Source organism: Pan paniscus, chromosome 5, assembly GCF_029289425.2.
Source record: "Pan paniscus chromosome 5, NHGRI_mPanPan1-v2.0_pri, whole genome shotgun sequence".
NCBI classification, from domain to species: Eukaryota; Metazoa; Chordata; class Mammalia; order Primates; family Hominidae; genus Pan; species Pan paniscus.
This window is the reverse complement of record NC_073254.2, coordinates 76328849-76347817: the sequence shown is the minus strand read 5'-3', so window position 1 is coordinate 76347817 and position 18969 is coordinate 76328849. Positions and strand designations below refer to the sequence as shown.

Genomic DNA, 18969 nt, shown 5'->3' with positions numbered 1-18969 from the left:
ATGCATGAGTTTATATCACAGAGTTAAACCTTTCTTCTCATTCAGCAGTTTGGAAAGACTGTTTTTGTAGAATCTGTGTAGTTATATTTGGGAGTGCATTGAAGCCTATGGTGAAAAAGAATATATCTTCAGATAAAAACTGAAAAGAAGCTTTCTGAAAAACTGCGTTTTGATGTGTGCATTCATCTCACAGATTTAAACCTTTCTTCTGTTTCAGCAGTTTGGAAAACCCTGTTTTTGTCCATTCTGTGAATGGAGATTTGGGAGCTCATTAAGGCCAATGGCAAAAAATGGAAAATCCCAGTATAAAAATTAGAAGGAAGATATCTGAGAAACCTCTTTCTGATGTGTGCATTCATCTCACAGAGCTAAACCTTTCTCTCATTCAGCAGTTTGGAAACACTGTTTATGTAGATTCTGCAAAGGGGTAATTGGGAGAGCATTGAGACCAATCGTGAAACAGAAAATATCTTCAGATAAAACTAGAAGGAAGCTTTCTGAGAAATGGCTTTGTGATGCTTGCATTCATCTCACAGAGTTAAAACTTTCTTTTGATTCAGCAGTTTGGAAATACTGTTTTTCTCCATTTTGTGAATGGACATTAGGGAGATCATTCAGTCCAATGGTGAAAAAGTGAATATCCCAGGATAAAAACTAGAAGTAAGCTATCTGAGAAACTGCTTTGTTATGCTTGCATTCATCTCACAGAGTTAAACCTTTTTTCATTCAGCAGTTTGGAAACACTCTTTTGGTAGAATCTGCAAAGTTATATTTTGGAACACATTGAGGTCTGTGTTGAAAAAGAAAATATATTCAGATAAAAACTAAAAAGAACCTTTCTGTGAAACTGCTTTTTGATGTGTGCATTCATCTCACAGAGTTAAACCTTTTTTTTGTTTCAGCAGTTTGGAAAATGCTGTTTCTGTCCAACATGCAAATGGATATTAGGGAGCTCATTAAGGCCAATGGTGAAAAAGTGAATATCCCAGGATAAAAACTAGAAATTAGCTATCTGAGAAACCACTTTGTGATGCGTGCATTCATCTCATAGAGTTAAACCTTTCTTTTCATTTATCAGTTTGGAAACACTGTTTTTGTAGAATCTGTGAAAGGGTATTTGGGAGCGCATTTAGGCTTATGTTGAAAAAGAAAATAACTTCAGATAAGAAGTAGAAAGAAGATTTCTGAGAAACTGCTTTGGGATGTGTGCATTTATCTCACAGAGTTAAACCTTTCTTTTCCTTCAGCAGTTATGAAACAGCTTTAGTCCATTCTATGAATGGACCTTAGGGAGCTCATTGACGCCATTGGTGAAACAGTTAATATCCCAGCAGAAAAACAAAAGGAAGCTATCTTAGAAACCGCTTTGTGATGTATGAATTCATCTCACCGAGTTAAACCTTTCTTTTCATTCATCAGTTTGGAAACTATATTTTGTACAATCTTCGAAGGTATATTTGGGAGCTCATTGAGACCTCTGGTGAAAAAGAAAGTGTCTTCAGACAAAAACGAGAAAGAAGATTTCTGAGAAACTGCTTTGAATGTGTGCATTCATATCACAGAGTTTAACATTTCTTTTGGTTTAACAGTTTCAAAACACTGTTTTTGTCCTTTCTGTGAATGGACATTTGGGAGCTCATTGAGGCCAATGGCAAAAAGTGAATATCCCAGGATAAAAACTGGAAGGAAGCTCTCTGAGAAACTGCTTTGTGATGCATACATTCTTCTTGCATAGTTAAACCTTTGTTTTCATTCAGCAGTTTGGAAACACTGTTTTTGTAGAATCTGCAAAGGGATATTTGGGAGCAAATTGAAACCTATGGTGAAAAAGAAAATAAATTCAGACAAAAATAAGAAAGAAGCATTCTGAGAAACTGCTTCATGATGTGCACATTCATCTCACAGTGTTAAACCTTTATTTTGATTCAGCAGTTTGGAAACACTGTTTTTGTCCATTCTGAGAAAGGACATTTGGGAAATCATTGAGGGCAAAGGCAAAAAAGGGAATATCCAAGGATAAAAACTAAAAGTAAGCTAGGAGGGAAACTGCTTTGTAATGTGTGCATTCATCTCACAGATTTAAACCTTTCTTTTTCCTCAGCAGTTTAGAAACAATGTTTTTGTAGAATCTTCAAAGGGATATTTTGGAGTGCCCTGAGGCCTATGATGAAAAAGAAAATACCTTCAGATAAAACATAGAAAGAAGATTTCTGAAAACTGCTTTTTGACAGGTGCATTCATCTCACAGAGTTAAAATTTTCTTTCAATTCAGCAGTTTGTAAACACTGCATTTGTCCATTCTGTGAATGTACATTTAAGAGCTCATAGAGCCAAAAGTGAAAAACAAATTATCATTAGATAAAGACTCGAAAGAAGCTTGGCAAAAAAGCATGTATCACAGGACAAAAACTAGAAGAAAACTATCTGAGAAACTGCTTTGAGATGTGTGCATTCATCTCGCTGTGTTAAAACTTTCTTTTCATTCAGCAGTTTGGAAGCAGTGTTTTTGTAGAAGCTGCGAAGGGATATTTGGGAGTGCATTTAGGCCTGTGGTGAAAAAAAAATATTCTCAGATAAAAAGCAGAAAGAAGATTTCTGAGAAACTGCTTTGTGATGTGTGCATTCATCTTATAGAGTTTAAAGTTTCTCTTGATTTGGCAGTTTGGAAACACTCTTTCTGTTTATACTGCGAATGTGCATTTGGGAACTCATATAGGCCAATGGTAAAAAAGTGAATATTCCAGGATAAAAACTAGAAGGAAGCTATCTGAGAAACTGCTTTGTGTTATATGCATTCACCTCACAGAGTTAAAACTTTGTTTTCATTCAGCAGTTTGGAATCACTGTTTTTTTAGAATCTGTGAATCGATATTTTGGAGCACATTGAGGCTCCAAATGGTAAAAAAGAATGGTAAAAAAGAAAATATCTTGAGATAAAAATTAGAAAGAAGCTTTCTGAGAAACATCACAATGATGTGTGCATTCATCTCACAGAGTTAAAATTTTCTTTTGAATCTTCAGTTTGGAATCACTGTTTTTCTCCATTCTGCGAATGGACATTTAGGAACTCATTGAGGCCAATGGTGAAAAGCAAGTATCTTAGGATAAAAACTAGAAAGATGCTTTCTGAAAAAATGCTTTGTGATGTGTGCATTTATCTTGCAGATTTAAACTTTTCTTTTCATTCAGCAGTATGGAAACGCAGTTTTTATACAATCTCCGAAGTAGTATTTTGGAGGGCTTTAAGGCCTATAGTGAAAAAGATAATATATTCTGATAAAAAATAGAAAGAAACTTCCTGAGAAATTATTTGTGATGGGTGCATTCATCTCAAAGAGTTAAACCTTTCTTTTGATTCAGTAGTTTGGAAACACTGTTTTTGTATAATCTGCAAAGGGATATTTGGGAGTGCCTTGAGACCTATGGTGAAAAAGAAAATATTCTCAGATAAAAAAGTAGAAAGAAGATTTCTGAGAAGCTGCTTTGTGATGTGTGCCTTCATCTTACACAGTTAAACCTTTCTTTTCATTCAGCAGTTTGGAAAAACTGTTTTTGTTTATACTGCAAATCTACATTTTTGAATTCATTTAGGCCAATGACAAAAAAGTGAATATCCCAACATAAAAACTAGAAGGAAGCTATCTGAGAAACTGCTTTGTGTTGTGTGTGTTCATCTCACAGAGTTAAACCTTTCTTTTCATTCAGCAGTTTTGAAACACTGTTTGTATAGAATCTGTGAAGGGATATTTGGGAGTGCATTGAGGCCTATGGGGAAAAAGAAATTATCTCAGATAAAAAATTAGGAAGAAGCTTTCTGAGACACCACTTTTTGATGTTTGCATTTCATCTTACAGAGTTAAACCTCTCTTTGCATTCGGCAGTTTTGAAACTCTGTTTTTCTTTATTCTGTGAATGGACATTTGAGAACTCATTGAGGCCAATGATAAAAAAGTGAATATCCTGGGATAAAACTAGAAGGAAGCTATCTGAGAAACTGCTCTGTGATGGGTGCATTCGTCCCACAGAGTTAAACTTTGCTTTTCATTCTGCATTTTGGAAATACCATTTTTGTAGGATCTGCAAAGTAATATTTTGGAGTGCTTTGAGGCCTATGGTAAAAAAGATAATATCTTCTGATAAAAGATAGAAAGAAGCTTTCTGAGAAATTATTTGTGATGGGCGTTTTGATCTCACAGAGTTAAAACTTTCTTTAGAATTAGCAGTTTGGAAACAAGTTTTTGTTCATTCTGTGAATGGACATTTGGGAGCTCATTGAAGCCAATTGAAAAAAGGCAACTATCCCAGGATAAAAACTAGAAGAAAGCTACATGAGAAACTGGTTTGTGATGTGTCCATTCATCTTGGAGAGTTAAACCTTTCTTTCATTCAGCAGTTTGGAAACAGTGTTTCTGTAGAATCATCGAAGGGATATTTGGAAACACATGGAGGCCTATGGTGTAAAATAAATTATCTTAAGATAAAATAGAAGGAAGCTTTCTGAGAAACTACTTTGTGATGAGTACCTTCATCTCACAGGATTAAACCTTTCTTTTGATTCAGCAGTTTGGAAACACTGTTTTTGTCCTTTCTGCAAATGAACATTTGGGAGCTAATTGAGGCCTAAGGTGAAAAAGTGAATAACCCAGGATAAAAACTAGAAGGAAGCTATCTGAGAATCTACTTTGTGATGTGTGGATTAATCTCACTGAGTTAAGCCTTTCTTTTCAATCAGCTGTTTGGAAACACTGTTTTTGTAGAATCTGCAAAGGGATATTTGTGAGAGTAATGAGGCCTATGGTATAAAATAAAATATCTTCAGGTAAAAAGTAGAAAGATTTCTGAGGTACTGCTTTGTTATGTGTGCATTCATCTCTTAGAGTTAAATATTTCCTTAGATTCAGCAGTTTGGCAACACTGTTTTTATCCATTCTGTGAATGGACATTTTGTTGCTCATAGAGACCACTAGTAAAAAAGCGAATATCCCAGGATAAAAACTAGAGGGAAGCTGTCTGAGAAACAGCTTTCTGATGTGCACACTCAACTTGCAGATTTAAACCTTACTTTTAATTCAGCAGTTTGGAAACACTGTTTTTGTCCATTCCCCGAATGGACATGTGGGAACTTATTGAGGCCAATGGTGAAAAAACGAGTATCCTAGAATAAAAAGTAGAAAGAAGCTTTATGAGAAACTGCTTTGTGATGTGTGCATTCATCTCACAGAGTTAAACCTTTCTTTTCATTCAGCAGTTTGGGAACACTGTTTTTGTAGAATCTGCGAAGTCACATTTTGGACTGCCTTGAGTCCTACAGTGAAAAAGATAATATCTTCTGATAAAAAATAGAAAGAAGCTTTCGGAGAAATTATTTGTGATGGGTGCATTCATCTCACAGTGTTAAGCCTTTCTTTTGATGCAGCAGTTTGAAAACATGTTTTTGTCCATTCTGTGAAAAGACATGTGGGAGCTCATTGAGGCCAATTGACTTAAGGTGACTATCCCAGGATAAAAACTAGAATGAAGCTATGTGAGAAACAACTTTGTTAGGTGTGCATTCATCTCACAGAGTTAAACCTTTCTTTCACTCAGCAGTTTGGAAACACTGTTTCTGTAGAATCATTGAAGGGATATTTGGGATCACATTGAGGCCTATGGTGAAAAAGAAATTATCTTCAGATAAAAAGTAGAAAGAAGCTTTCTGAGAAACTACTTTGTGATGAGGGCCTTCATTTCACAGAGTTAAACCTTTCTTTTCAATCAACTGTTTGGAAACACTGTTTTTGTCCTTTCTGCAAATGGACCTTTAGAAGCTAATTCACGCATAAGTTGAAAAAGTGAATAACCCAGGATAAAAACTAGAGGGAAACTATCTGAGAGACTACTTTGTGATGTGTGGATTCATCTCACGGTGTTAAATCTTTCTTTTCATTCAGCAGATTGGAAACACAGTTTTTGTAGAATCTATGGAGGGATATTTGGGATTGCATTGAGGCTTAATGTGAATAAGAAAATATCTTCAGATAGGCCGGGCGCGGTGGCTCACGCCTGTAATCCCAGCACTTTGGGAGGCCGAGGTGGGCGGATCACGAGGTCAGGAGATCGAGACCATCCTGGCTAACACGGTGAAACCCCGTCTCTACTAAAAATACAAAAAATTAGCCGGGCGTGGTAGCGGGCGCCTGTAGTCCCAGCTACTCGGGAGGCTGAGGCAGGAGAATGGCATGAACCCGGGAGGCGGAGCTTGCAGTGAGCCGAGATCGTGCCACTGCACTCCAGCCTGGGCGACAGAGCGAGACTCCGTCTCAAAAAAAAAAAAAAAAAAAAAAAAGAAAATATCTTCAGATAAAAACCAGAAAGAATCTTTCTGAAAAGCTCCTTTGTGATGTGTGCATTAATCTGACAGAGTTATAACTTTCTTTTCATTTAGCAGTTTGGAAACACTGTTTTTGTCCATTGTGTGAAAGGACATTTGGGAACTCATTGAGGCCATTGGCAAAATAAAAGGGGATATTCCAGGATAAAAACTGGAAGGAAGTAACCTGAGAAACCACATTGTGATGTATGCATTCATCTCACAGACATAAACCTTACTTTTCATTCCACAGTTTAGAAAATCTGTTTTTGTAGAATATGCAAAGGGATATTTGGGAGCACATTGAGGCCTATGGTGAAAAAGAAAATATCTTCAGATAACAACTAGAAAGAAGCTTTCTGAGAAAGCACTTTGTGATGTGTGTATTCATCTTGCCAAGTTAAAATTTCCTTTTCAAACAGCAGTTGGGAAACACTGTTTTTGTAGAATATGTGAAGGGAAATTTTCAGCACATTGAGGCCAATGGTGAAAAAGAAAATAAGTTAAAAACAAAAGCATAAAAACAAAAGGAAAAAGCAGTTTCTGAGAAACTGCTTTGTGATGTGTTCACTCATCTCACAGAGGTAAATCTTTCTTTTGATTCAGCATTTTGGAAACACTGTTTTTGTCTTTTCTGCAAATGGATATTTCAGAGCTCATTGATGCCAATGGAGAAAAAGTGAGTATTCCAAGATAAAAACTAGAAGGAAGCTATCTGAGAAACTGCTTTGTGATGTGTGCATTCATCTCACAGAGTTAAACCTTTCTTTTCATTCAGCTGTTTGGAAACACTGTTTTGGTAGAATCTGTGAAGGGATATTTGGAGTGCATTGAGACCTTTGGTGAAAAATAAAATATCTTCAGATACAAAATAGAAAGATGTTTTCTGCGAAACTACTTTCTGATGTTGCATTCATCTCGCAGAAATAAACTATTCTTTTGATTCAGTAGTTTGGAAACACTGTTTCTGTAGAATCTGCAAAGGGATATTTGGGAGCCCTTTCAGGCCTATGGTGAAAAAGAAAATATCTTCATATGAAAACGAGAAAGATCCTTTCTGAGAAACTGCTTTGTGATGTTTGCATTGATCTCACAGAGTTAAACCTTTCTTTTGATTCACCTGTTTGGAAACACTGTTTTTGTCCATTCTGTGAGTGGACATTTGGGAGCTCATTGAGGCCAATGGTGAAAAAGCAACTAGACCTGGACAAAAACTAGAAGAAAGCTATCTGAAAAACTGATTTATGATGTGTGCATTCACCTTGCAGAGTTAATCCTTTCTTTTGATTCAGCAGTTTAAAAACACTGCTTTTGTCCATTCTGTGAATGGACATTAGGAAGCTCATTGAGGCCAAAGGTGGACAAGCAAATATCACAGATTAATAACTAGAAGAAAGCTATATGAGAATCTGCTTTCTGATGTGTGCATTCATCTCACACAAGTTAACCATTCTTTTCATTCAGTAGTTTGGAATCACTGTTTTTACAGAATTTGCAAAAGGATATTTGGGAGCGCATTGAGGCCTAAGGTGAAAAAGAAATATCTTCAGATAAAAAGCAGACAGAAGCTTTCTGAGAAACTGCTTTTAGATGTGTGCATTCATCTCACAGAGTTAAACCTTTCTTTTGATTCAGAAGTTTGGAATCACTGTTTTTGTCCATTCTGCAAATGGATATTTGGGAGCTCTTTGAGGCCAATGGCAAAAAAGTGAAAAACCCCGGATAAAAACTAGAAAGAAGATTTCTTAGAAACTGCTTTGTGATGTGTGCCTTCATCTCATAGAGCTAAACCTTTCTTTAGATTCAGCTGTTTGGAAACATTGATTTTGTCCTTTTTGCAAATGGATATTTTGGAGCTCACTTAGGCCATTGGCAAAAAAGCAAATATCCCTAGACAAAAACTAGAAAGAATCTATCTGAGAAAAACCTTTGTGATGTGTTCATTCTTCTGGAAGAGTTAAACCTTTCTTTTCATTCACCAGTTTGGAAACACTGTTCTTATAGTACCTTTCTTTTGATTCACCAGTTTTGAAACCCTGTTTTTGTCCATTGTGCTAATGGAGGTTTGGGAGCTCATTGAAGCCAATGGTGAATAAGTGAATATCTCAGGATAAAAACTGGAAGAAATCATCTGAGAAACCACTTTGTGATAGGTCCATTCAGCTCACAGAGTTAAACCTTTGTTTTCATTCAGCAGTTTGGAATCACTGTTTTTGTAGAATCTACGAAGGTATATTTGGGAGTGCATTGAGGCCTATAGGAAAAAGACAATCTATTCAGATAAAAACTAGAAAGAAACTTTCTGAAAAGCTGCCTTGTGATGTTTGCATTCACCTCAAGGCATTAAAGCTTTCTTCCAATTCAGCAGTTTGCTGACACTGCTTTTGTCCTTTCTGCAAATAGACATTTGGGAGCTCATTGAGGCCGATGGTGAAAAAGTGAATATCCAAGGATAAAAACTACAAGGAAGCTATCTGATATACTGCTTTGTGACGTGTGCATTCATCTCACTGATTTAACCTTATCTTTTCAATCAGCAGTTCAGAAACACTGTTTCTGTAGAATATGTGAAGGGATATTTGGGAGCACATTGAGGCCTATGGTGAAAAAGAAAATAACTTCAGATAAAAATTAGAAAGAAGCTTTCTGAGAAACTGCTTTTTGGTGTGTGCATTCATCACACAGAGATAAAACTTTCTTTTGATTCAGCAGCTTGGAAACACTGTATTTTTACATTCTGTGAGTGGACGTTTTGGAGCTCATTGAGTCCAATGGCAAAAAAGAGAATATCCCAGGATAAAAACAAGAAGGAAGCTATCTGAAAACCACTTTGTGATGTGTGCATTCATCTCACAGAACTAAACCTTTCTTTTCATTCAGCTGTTTGGAAACACTGCTTTTGTAGAATCTACAAACGGATATTTGGGAATGAATTGAGGCCTATGGTGAAAAACAAAATATCTTCAGATAAAAAGTAGATAGAAGCTTTCTGAGAAACTGCTTTTATATGTGTGCATTCATCTCACAGAGTTAAACCTTCCTTTTGATTCAGCAGTTTGGAATCACTGTTTTTGTGATTCTGTGACTGGATATTTGGAAGCTTATTGAGGCCAATGGCAGAAAAGCGAATATCCCAAGATTAAAACCAGAAGGAAGCTGTCTGAGAAAATGCTTTGTGATGTGTGCATTCATCTTGCAGAGTTAAACCTTTCTTTTCATTCAACAGTTTGGAAACTCTTTTTTTGTAAAATCTGCAGAGGGATGTTTGGGAGCGCATTGAGACCTATGGTGAAAAAGAAAATCTCTTCAGATAAAAATAGAAAGAAACTTCCTGAGAGACTGATTTGTGATGTGGGAATTCATCTCACAGAGTTAATCTTTCAGCAGTTTGGAAACACTTTTTTTTGTAGAATTTGTGAAGGGATATTTGGGAGCGCTTTGAGGCCTATGGTGATACAGAAAATATCTTCAGATAAAACTAGAAGGAAGTTTTCTGAGAAACTGCTTTGTTATGTGTGCATTCACCTCACAGAGATAAACTTTTTTTTTGATTTAGCAGTTTGGAAACACCGTTTTTGCCCATTCTGCGAATGGACATTTCAGAGCTCATTGAAGCCAATGGCGAAAAAGTGAATATTCCAAGATAAAACCTAGAAGGATGCTACCTGAGAAACTGCTTCATGTTGTGGGCATTAATCTCACAGAGTAAAACTTTTCTTTTCTTTCAGCAGTTTGGAAAAACTGTTTTTATAGAAGCTACAAAGGGATATTTGGGAGCATGTTGAGGCTTATGTTGAAAAACAAAATATCTTCAGATAGAAAGTATAAAGAAGCTTTCTTAGGAACTGTTTTGTGATGTGTGCATTCATCTCACAGAGTTAAACTTTTCTTTTGATTCAGCAGTTTGGAAACACTGTTTTTGTCCATTCACAGAATGGGGATTTTGGAGCTCATTGAGGCCAATGGCAAAACAGCAAATATCCCTTGATAAAAATTAGAAGGAAGCTATCTGAGAAACCATATTGTGATGTGTTCATTCATCTGGTAGAGTTAAACCTTTCTTTTCATTCTGCCCTTTGGAAACACTGTTTTTATAGAATCTGCAAAATGAAATTTGGGAGTGCATTGAGGCTTATGGTGAAAAGAGAAATATCATCTTCAGATATAAGCTAGAAAGTAGCTTTCTGAGAAACTGCTGCATGATGTGTGCATTCATCTAAACCTATTTGTAAACAGGATTGGACCCAGTTAGAAAAAATGAGTGTGCTTGTTTAGGAAGATTGCATTGCAGAACAGGCAGAGGTGCTGCACAATGATTCCTATGGAATCATTATTAATCATTCCCCTAAGGGGAGGTTTAGCTTGAATTGCACCTCTCAGTCTGTGTGCCATGGCCACACTATGTTCAGATGATCTGAACCAAGTGGTCAGATGGTAGATATGATAAGAAGTACGACAAAACTTCCTATTATCTGGAACCATGGCAGTATTGTGGCACCTCAACCTCAAATGATATGGCCCACACTGGGAGCTTAACATAAGGATTTGTGAAAACTATTAAATGCTCTTAATAAGATCAAAATTTGGGAAAGAATAAAAAAACATCTATAAGGACACTCTACAAACTTGTTTTTGGAAATGCCAAAATTAAAAGAACAAACATTTAAAGCATCCCAGGCACACCTCACCTTAATGCCAGGAACTGGAGTGCTTAAAGGAGCTGAAGAAAAATTAGCAGCTAGTAACCCATTAAAATGGATAAAAACACTTGGAAGCTCTGTGATTTCAATGGTGATTGTGCTTTTAATCTATGTTGTTTTTCTTTGTCTAGTCTGCAGATGTGGATCCTGACTCCTGTGAGAAGTACCTCACTGTGACAAAGCTGCCTTTGCTTTTATCAATTTGCAAATCAAAGAATGGGGACATGTTGGGAGAAAGCCGTCCAAAATCTGTCCATAAACTGGCCCCCAAACTGGCCATAAATGAAATCTCTGCAACACTGTGACATGTGCTTGGTGACCCTAACTCACACACTGGAAAGTTGTGGGTTTACCAGAATAAGGGCAAGGAACACCTGGCCTGCCCATGGTGGAAAACCGCTTAAAGGCTTCTTAAGCCACAAACAATAGCATGAGCAACTTGTGCCTTAAGGACATGCTCCTGACACAGTTAACTAGCCCAACTTTTCCTTTAATTTGGCCCATCCATTCATATCCCATAAGGGATAATTTTAGTTAATTTAATATCTACAGAAACAATGCTAATGACCAGTTTGCTGTTAATAAACACATGTGTAAATCTCTATTCAGGGGTTTCAACTTTAAAGGCTGTGAGACACATGATTTCCCACTTTACATCTCTGTATTTTTGTGTGTGTCTTTAATTCCTCTAGTGCCATTGGGTTAGAGTCTGCCAGAAAGTGCTGGTCTCAGAGGAGGCTTATGGTGGAAAAAAAAACTACAGATAAAAACTAGAAAGAAATATTTGAGAAACTGCTTTGTGATGTGTGCATTCATCTCACAGAGCTAAATATTTCTTTTGACTCAACAGTTTGGAAACACTCTTTTTGTCCATTCTGTGAATGGACATTTTGGAGCTCATTGGGGCCGATGGCAAAAAAAGTGAATATCCCAGGATAAAAACTAGAAGGAAGCTATCTGAGAAACCTCTTTGTGATGTCTGCATTCATCTCACAGAGTTAACACATTTTTTCATTCTGAAGTTTAGAAACACTGTTTTTATAGAATCTGTGATTGGATATTTGGGAGCGCATTGAGTCCTATGTTGAAAAAGAAAATATCTTCAAATAAAAAGTAGAAAGAAACTTTTGAGAAACTGCTTCATGATGCATGCATTCAACTAACAGAGTTAAACCTTTCTTTTGATTCAGCACTTTGGAAACATTGTTTTTGTCCATTCTGTGAATGGAAATTTGGGAGGTCATTGAGGCCAATGGTGAAAAAGCATACTTCGCAGGATAAAAATTAGAAGGAAGCTATCTGAGAAACTACTTTGTGATGTGTATTCATCTCACAGAGATAAAACTTTCTTTTCATTCAGCAGTTTGGAAACACTTTTTGTAGAATCTGCAAAGAGATATTTGGGAGCTCACTGAGGCCTATGATGAAAAAGAAAATATCTTCAGATAAAAGGTAGAAAGAAGCTTTCTGAGAAACTGCTTTGTGCTGTGTGCATTCATTTCATAGAGTTAAACCTTTCTTTTTATTCAGCAGTTTGGAAACACTGTTTTTGTCTATTCTGCAAATGGACATTTGAGAGCTTATTGAGGCCAAAGGCAAAAAAGTGAATATCCCAGCATAAAAACTAGAACAAAGCTATCTGAGAAACTGTGGTGTGATGTGTGCATTCATCTCAGAGATTTAAAACTTTCTTTTCATTCAGCAGTTTGGAAACACTGTTTTTGTACGAAGGTATGTTATGTGTGAAGGTATATTTGGGAGTGCAGTGTTACCTACAGTGAAAAAGAAAATATTTACAGATGAAAACTAGAAAGAAGCATTCTGTGAAGGTCTCATGTGATCTGTGCATTCATCTCACAGAGTTAAAACTTTCTTTTCATTCAGCAGTTTGGAAACACTCTTTTTGTCCATTATGTGAATGGACATTTAGGAGCTCATTGAGGCCAATGGTGAAAAAGCAAACATTCCAGGATAAAAAGTAGAAAGAAGTTATCTGACAAACCGCTTTGTGATAAGTGCACTTATCTCACAGATTTAAAACTTACTTTTCATTCAGCAAATTGGAAACACTGTTTTTGTAGAATCTGTAAAGGGATATTTGGGAGTCTTTTGAGGCCTAAGGTGAAAAAGAAAATACCTTCAGATAAAAACTAGTAAGAAGCTTTCTGAAAAACTGCTTTGTGATGTGTGCATTCATCTCACAGAGTTAAGCTTTTCTTTTGATTCCACAGTTTGGAAACACAGTTTTTGCCCATTCTGCAAATGGACATTTGGGAGCTCATTTAGTCCAATGGCAAAAGAGAATATCCCAGGATAAAACCTAGAAGGAAGCTCTCTGAGAAACTGCTTGGTGATGTGTGTATCCATCTCATAGAGTTAAAAGTTTCTTTTCATTCAGGAGTTTGGATACACTGTTATTGTGGAATCTATGAAGGTATATTTGGAAGTTCAGGGAGGCCTATGGTGAAAAAGAAAATATCTTCAGATAAAAAGTAGAAAGAAATTTTCTGAGAAACTGCTTTGTGATGTGTGCATTCATCTCCCAGAGTTAAACCTTTCTTTGATTCAGTAGTTTGAAAACACTGTTTTTGTCAATTCTGTGAATGGACATTTGGGAATTCATTGAGGCCAAAAGTGAAAAAGATAATATCCCAGGATAAAAAAAAAAGTACAAGGAAGATATCTCAGAAACTGCTTTGTGATTTGTGCATTCATCTCACAGAGTTAAACCTTTTTTTCATTCTGCAGTTTGGAAACCATGTTTTTGTAGAGTCTGCAAAGGGATATTTGGGAGCGCCTTGAGGCCTATGGTGAAAAGAAAATATATTCAGATAAACCTAAAATAAGATTTCTTAGAAACTACTTTGTGATATGTGCATTCATCTCACAGAGTTAAACCTTTCTTTTCAGTCAGTTGTTTGGAAACAGTGCTTTTTGAGAATCTGTGAAGGGATATTTGGGAGCACATCAAGGCCTTTAAGGAAAAAGAAAATATCTTCAGAGAAAAAGTAGATAGAAGCTTTTTAGAAACTGCTTTGTGATGTCTGCATTCATCTCACAGAGTTAAAACAGTCTTTAGATTGAGCAGTTTGGAAACTCTATTTTTGTAGAATCTACGAAATGATATTTGGGAGTGCATTGAGGGCTATGGTGAAAAAAATAAATCTCAGATTATAACTAGAAAGAAGCCTTCCAAGAAGCTTCTTTTTGATGTGTGCATTCAACTCCCACAGTTAAACATTTCTTTTGATTCAGCAGTTTGGAAACACTGTTTTTGCCCATTCTGTGAATGGACATTTGGGAGCTCATTGTGGCCAATGGCAAAAAAGCAAATATCCCATGGTAAAAACTAGAAGGAAGCTTTCTGAGAAACTGCTTTGTGATGTGTGCATTCATCTCACAGACATAAACCTTTCTTTTGGTTCAGCATTTGGAAACAGTGTTTTTGTCCATTCTGGGAATGGACATTTGGGTGGTCATTGAGGCCAATGGCAAAAAAGAGACTATCCCAGGATAAAACCTAGAAGGAAACTATGTGAGAAACTGCTTGGTAAAGTGTGCATTCGTCTCACAGAGATAAAACCTCCTTTTCATTAAGCATTGAGGCCCATGGTGAAAAAGAAAATATCTTCAGATAAAAAGGAGAAAGAAGCTTTCTGAGAAACTGCTTTGTGTTGTTTGCTTTCATTTAACAGAGTTAAAAATTTCTTTTTATTCAGCAGTTTGGAAACACTGTTTTTGTCCATTCTGTGAATGGACATTTGGGAGCTCATTGAGGCCAAAGGCAGAAAACTGAATATCCCAGGACAAAAACTAGAAGTAACCTATCTGAGAAACTACTTTGTGATGTGTGCATTCAACTCACAGATTTAAAACTTTCTTTTCATTCAGTAGTTTGGAAACACTGTTTTTGTAGAAACTGCAAAAGGATATTGGGGAGCGCATTGCTGTCTATGGTGAAAAAGAAAATATTTTCAGATGAAAACTAGAAAGAAGAATTCTGTGATGCTGCCTTGTGATTTGTGCATTCATCTCACAGAGTTAAACCTTTCTTTTTATTCAGCAGTTTAGATACACTGTTTTTGTAGAATCAGCAAAGGGATATTTGAGAGCACATTGAGGCATATGGTGTTAAAGAAAATATCTTCAGATAAAAAGTAGAAGCTTTCTGACAAACTGCTTTGTGATGTGTGCATTGATCTCACATAGTAAAACCTTTCTTTTGATTCAGCAGTTTGGAAACACTGTTTCTGTCCATTATGTGAATGGACATTTGGAATCTCATTGAGGCAAATGGCAAAAAAGCCAATATTCCTGGATAAAAACTAGAAGGAAGCTATCTGAGAAACCGCTATGTGATGTGTGTATTCATCATGATTAGTTAAACCATTCTTTTAATTCAGCAGTTTGGATACATTTTTTTTTTTTTTAAGAATCTGTGAAGGGATATTTGGGAGCACGTTGAGGAATGTGCTGAAAAAGAAAATATCTCCAGTTAAAAACTAGTAAGAAGCTTTCTGATAAACTGATTTGTGATGTGTGCATTCATCAAACAGAGTTAAAACTTTCTTTTGATTCAGCAGTTTGGAAACACTGCTTTTGTCCATTCTACAAATGGACATTTGGAGGCTCATTGAGGCTGATGGCCAAAAAAGAATGTCCCAGGATAAAAACTAGAAGGAAGCTATCTGAGAAACTTAATTGTGATGTGTGCATTCATATAGCAGAGATAAACATTTCTTTTCATTCAGCAGTTTGGAAACACTGTTTTTGTAGAATCTGTGCAGGGATATTTGGGAGCACATTGAGGCTTATGGTCAAAAAAAATCTTCTAATAAAAAGTAGAAAGAAGCTTTCTGAGAAACTGCTTTGTGATGTGTGCATTCATCTAACAGATTTAAACATTTCTTTTCATATAGCAGTTTGGAAAAACTAGTTTTGCCCATTCAGTGAACAGACATTTGGGAGCTCATTGAGGCCAAATGCGAAAAAGCTTATATCCCAGGTTAAAAACTAGAAGGAAGCTATCTTAGAAAGCAGTTTGTAATATATGAATTCAGCTCACAGAGTAAAAGCTTTCATTTCATTCAGCCTTTTTGGAAACACTGTTTTTGTAGAATCTGCAAAGGGATATTTGGGAGCACATTGAGGCATATGGTGAAACAGAAATTATCTCCAGATAAAAGCTAGAAAGAAGCTTTCTGAGAAACTGCTTTGTGATGTGGGCATTCATCCCACAGAGTTAAACCTTTCTTTTTGCTCAGCAGTTTGGAAACACTGTTTTTGTGGAATCTGCAAAGGGATATTTGGTAACACATTGAGGCCTATGGTGAAGCAGATATTACCTCCAGTTAAAAGCTAGAAAGAAACTTTCTGAGAAACTGGTTTGTGATGTGGGCATTCATCTCACAGAGATAAACGTTTCCTTTGATTCAGCAGAGTGGAAACACTGTTTTCGTCCTTTCTGTGAATGGATATTTCGGAGCTCATTGAGTCCAAAAGCAAAATAGCAAATATCCCAGGATAAAAACTAGCAGGAAGGTATCTGAGATACTGCTTTGTGATGTGTGCATTCATCTTGCAGAGTTAAACCTTTGTTTTCCTTCAGCAGTTTGGAAACACTGTTTTTGTGCAAACTTTGAAGGTATATTTGGGAGCGCAGTGTTGCCTATGGTGAAAAAGAAAATATTTACAGATGAAAACTAGAAAGAAGCATTCTGTGAAGGTCTCATGTGATTTGTGCTTTCATCTCACAGAGTTAAAACTTTCTTTTCATTCAGCAGTATGGAAACACTCTTTTTGTCCATTATGTGAATGGACATTTGGGAGCTCATTGAGGCCAATGGCGAAAAAAGCAAACATTCCAGGATAAAAAGTAGAAAGAAGCTATCTGACAAACCTCTTTGTGATAAGTGCACTTATCTCACAGATTTAAACTTTTTTTTTCATTCAGCAGATTGGAAACACTGTTTTTGTAAAATCTGTGAAGGGATATTTGGGAGTCTTTTGAGGCCTAAGGTGAAAAAGAAAATATCTTCAGATAAAAACTAGAAAGAAGCTTTCTGAAAAACTGCTTTGTGATGTGTGCATTCATCTCACAGAGTTAAACTTTTATTTTGATTCCACAGTTTAGAAACACAGTTTTTCCCCATTCTGCAAATGGACTTTTGGGAGCTCGTTTAGTCCAATGGCAAAAGAGAAAATCCTATGATAAAAAGTAGAAGGAAGTTCTCTGAGAAACTGCTTTGTGATGTGTGCATCCATCTCATACAGTTAAAAGTTTCTTTTCATTCAGGAGTTTGGATACACTGTTATTGTGGAATCTACGAAGGGATATTTGGGAGTGCATGGAGGCCTATGGTGAAAAAGAAAATATCTTCAGATGAAAACTAGAAAGAAGCTTTCTGACAAGATGCTTTGTGTTGTGTCCACTCTTCTCACACAGTTAAACCTTTCTTTTGATTCAGCAGTTTGGAATCACTGTTTTTGCCCATTCTGCTAATGGACATTTGGGAGCCTATTGGGTGAATGGAGAAAAAGTGATTATCCCAGGGTAAAAACTAGAAGGAAGCTATCTGAGAAACTGCTTTGTGATGTGTTCATTCAACTCAAAGAGTTAAAACTTTGTTTTGATTCAGCATTTTGGAAAAACTGTTTTTGTCCATTCTGCGAAAGGATATTTGGGATCTCATTGAGGAAATTGGCAAAAAAGTGAATATTGCAGGATAAAAGCTAGAAGGAAGTGTCTGAGAAACTGCTTGGAAATGTTTGCATTCATCTGGCAGAGTTTTAAAACTTTCTTTACATTCAGCAGTTTGGAAACACTGTCTTTTTAGAATCTGTGAAGGGATATTTCGGAGCACATTGAGGCTTGTGGTGAAAAAGAAAATAACTTCAGATAAAAAGAAGGAAGCTTTGTGAGAAACTACTTTGTGATGTGTGCATTCATCTAACAGATTTAAACCTTTCTTTGATTCAGTAGTTTGAAAACACTGTTTTTGTCCATTCTGAGGATGGACATTTTGGAGCTCATTGAGGCAAAAGGCGAAAAAGTGAATATCCCAGGATAAAAACTAGAAGGAAGCTATCTGAGAAATCGTTTTGTGAAGTGTGCATTCATATTGCAGACTTAAACCTGTCTTTTAACTCAGCATTTTGGAAACAATCTTTTTGTAGAATCCGTGAAGGGATAAATCAGAGTGCAGTGACACTTACGCTTAAAAAGAAAATATCTTCACATAAAAAGTTGAAAGAAGCTTTTTAGAAACTGCTTTGTGAAGTGTTGATTCACCTCACAAAGTTAAAACTCTCTTTTGATTCAGCAGTTTGGAAACTCTGTTTTTGTAGAATCTATGTTGTGATATTTGGGAATGCACTGAGGCCTATGGTAAAAAAGAAGATATCATCAGGTAAAAAGTTGAAAGAAGCTTTCTGAGAGACTGCTTTGTGTTGTGTGGATTCATCTCACAGAGTTAAATCTTTCTTTTCATTCAACAATTTGGAAACACTCTTTTTGTGGAATATGTGAAGGAATATTTGGGAGTGCATTAAAGCCTATAGAGAAAAATAAAATATCTTGAGATAAAAACTAGAAAGAAGGTTTTTGAGAAGCTACTCTGTGATGTGTGCATTCATCTCACAGATATAAACATTTCCTTTGATTCAGCAGTATGGAAACACTGTTTTTGCCCATTCTGCAAATGGATATTTGGGAGCTCATTGAGGCCAAAGGCAAAAAAGAGAATATCCCAGGATAAAAACTAGAAGAAAGCTATCTGAGAAATTGCTTTGTGATGTGTGCATTCATCTCACAGAGTTAAACTTTTCTTTTGATTCAACAGTTTGGAAACACTGTTTTTATCCATTTTGCAATGGACTTTTGGGAGCTCATTGAGACCAACGGCAAAAAAGCAAATATCC

At 36.3% G+C, this 18969-nt stretch overlaps 1 protein-coding gene across 1 annotated transcript in view; it reads left to right on the top strand.

Annotated features, from left to right (window-relative positions):
* KHDRBS2 (KH RNA binding domain containing, signal transduction associated 2) overlaps nt 1-12135 on the top strand; it is a 795325-nt gene extending 783190 nt beyond the window's left edge. Inside the window, exon 15 of the mRNA XM_055113704.2 lies at nt 11181-12135. The gene's annotated coding sequence lies outside the window, so the exon portion shown is untranslated. The remainder of the gene's footprint in view (nt 1-11180) is intronic.
* Nucleotides 12136-18969: the final 6834 nt, after the last annotated feature.